The sequence below is a fragment of the Lontra canadensis genome, unplaced genomic scaffold (assembly GCF_010015895.1).
Source record: "Lontra canadensis isolate GAN:19392208 unplaced genomic scaffold, GSC_riverotter_1.0 scaffold18, whole genome shotgun sequence".
Taxonomy (NCBI): Eukaryota; Metazoa; Chordata; class Mammalia; order Carnivora; family Mustelidae; genus Lontra; species Lontra canadensis.
The window spans coordinates 8435311-8437801 of NW_022631012.1; the positions used below are offsets into that span (position 1 = coordinate 8435311).

The 2491-nt window shown below is 48.9% G+C and overlaps 1 pseudogene; it reads left to right on the forward strand.

Annotated features, from left to right (window-relative positions):
• The first annotated feature begins 1962 nt into the window (after positions 1-1962).
• LOC116869033 lies at positions 1963-2291 on the forward strand (annotated as a pseudogene).
• Positions 2292-2491: the final 200 nt, after the last annotated feature.

Consider the following 2491-nt stretch of genomic DNA (forward strand, 5'->3'; position numbering starts at 1 on the left):
AACCGCAGACAAGGTAGGTAGCAAAATGGGCCTACAGCCATGTGGACCCCCACACAGGGCCAAGGACACACGCCCTGGGCATCTTGGGCACATAAAAAGGACCCAAGGGCAGCCGCAGCTGCCACCCCCACTGAAGGAAAACCCTACTTGTGGCTCCCTTGCTGCTGGAGGGCTGCCACACTGTGCCGACTACGGTCGCGTGTGGTCACGATGTCCCACACTAACACTGGGGAGATTGGAATGTGGGGTCCCCTATGTGACCTCAAAGATGCAGTGAAGAGCCCCGAGCCCTGCAGAGCCCCGCACGGGACCAGACAAGTGCCAAACACGGTCACATGCAGGGCCGCGCGGGGCCACCAAGGAGCACGGATGGGGCTGAGGACAGCATCGCGGTGCGCTCTGGCCACTTGCTGTGGCCAAGAGGAACCTCCGCAAAATAAAGGATATTCCAGGATGCCTCTTAGGATGGGAAGGCAGCGATGACAAGGGTCGTAGCAATAGAGAGAAGGACCCCTCCAACTGGAACTTCACTTCGGGGACACAGTGCCATTCACTCCAACTACTGCTCGGGCCAGTGCGAATAATTTCTAGAGTGGACAGTGGAAGGAACTTACGCAGAAGAAACTAATGGGGATGCTGGTTAGGGCGACCACACAGAATTCTTGCTGACGAAAGCCCAGAGGGATCAGGCAGCACCCGGGGAAGGATGGCCATCCTACGTGGATAACTAGGATGTCCCCGATGGAAAGACGAGGTTCTGGCTCAGCTCACCAAGCAGAACTCTTCCTAAAACTGATTGACAAGGAGGTTCACAGATTAACCCTTGGAGAAAGCTCGGGAGCCTGACTGAGGTATGAGAAAGGAGAAATGCGGGAGGCCCATGGCCGGTACTCAGGCAAAAGTTCTAGGGAGCGAAGGGCTGCTGGGCAGGTAAGACACTGTGTGCAGTGCCACCTGTGGTCCCCTGCCCTCTGTGCACAGTGTACACGTTAGTGATGTGTGCAGAGCAGCAGAACGGTGTCACAAACAGTGCCACTTTACCAAAAACAGTCACTGACACTCATTCAGATGGTGAGACACACTTTTCAAGGGACCTTGGCAATAAGTATAGGGAACTGTGACCTTGGGATTCCTGAATTGGGAAGAGACTGGCTCAGCTCTAAATACAGCCTGGGCAGTTAGTTACTATGGAATTTCATGTAATCCATGAGTTTCTTCAGGCGCTGAGTTTGTGCCATTTCAGGGTAATAAAAAAAGTTCCAATAATCAGTTAGAAATAAATTATTATAGTTACTAGACAAGAAATACACAAATACTACTCTTACAAATTTTTTAAAGATTTTATTTGACAGAGAAACCGTGAGAGAGGGAACGCAAGCATGAGGAGTGGAAGACAGAGAAGCAGACTTCCCGAAGAGCCAGGAGCCCGATGTGGGGCTTGATCCCAGGACCCTGGGATCATGACCTGAGCCAAAGGCAAATGCTTAACAAATGAGCCACTCAGGTGCCTTACCCTTACAAATTTTTTAAAAATTGACCTATGATATTCGATCAACCTTTAAGACTCTTGCACGTCATTGCCTGCATCAACAGAGTAAGGGGCAAAATACAGAAAAGGAGAACATAATTACCAATCAAATATCTGATAAAGAGTTTCCTACTCAGCATAACTTAAGAGCTTCTACAACTCAACAAGATAAAAAAACAAATAGCCCCATTAATATGGGCAGAAGATTCAACAGACATTTCTCTAAAGAAGGTATACAAATTCCAACTAGCATATGAATGACGCCCAGCATCTCTAATCATCAGGCAAATGCATCTCAAAACAACAGTGATACCTTATCTCACAGTATCAGAAGAGCCATTATCAAAAAACAAAGGAAAAAAAGAAGCGGCTCTCTTCCTGGCACTGGCACTGGCACTGAGCGCAGAGGTGACGACCCTCTGTTACTAGGCATCATGACTGTGCTGAGACCTTTGGTGGAGCCCAATATCATTAAGGAGAAGACCAAGAAGTTCATCAGGCACCAGTCAGACCGATATGTCAAATTAAGTGCAACTGTCAGAGACCCGGAGGCATTGAGAGCGCGGTGCGCAGGAGATTGAAGAGCCAGAGCTTCATGGCCTACGTTGGTTTTGGCACCAACAAGGAAACAAAGTACAAGTTGCCCAGTGGCATCCGGAAGTTCCTAGTGCACAACGTCAAGGAGCTAGAAGTGCGGCTGATGTGCAACAAATGTCCCTGTGCAGGGATTGCCGTGGTGGAAAGAGCAGCCCAGAGGCCATGAGAGTCACCGACGCAGCGCCACACTGCGCAGCAGAGAAAATGAAGAGACAGCTTGTTGTGCCCCGTCATCTTTGTGTTAAAAAAATTATAAAACTACAAAAAAAAAAGGAACAAAAAATGACTATTGCTGGGGGAGATGGAATGGAGAGTTAAGAACATAAGACACTGTTGGTGTGAATGTGAGTTGTGTGCCCTCCTTGA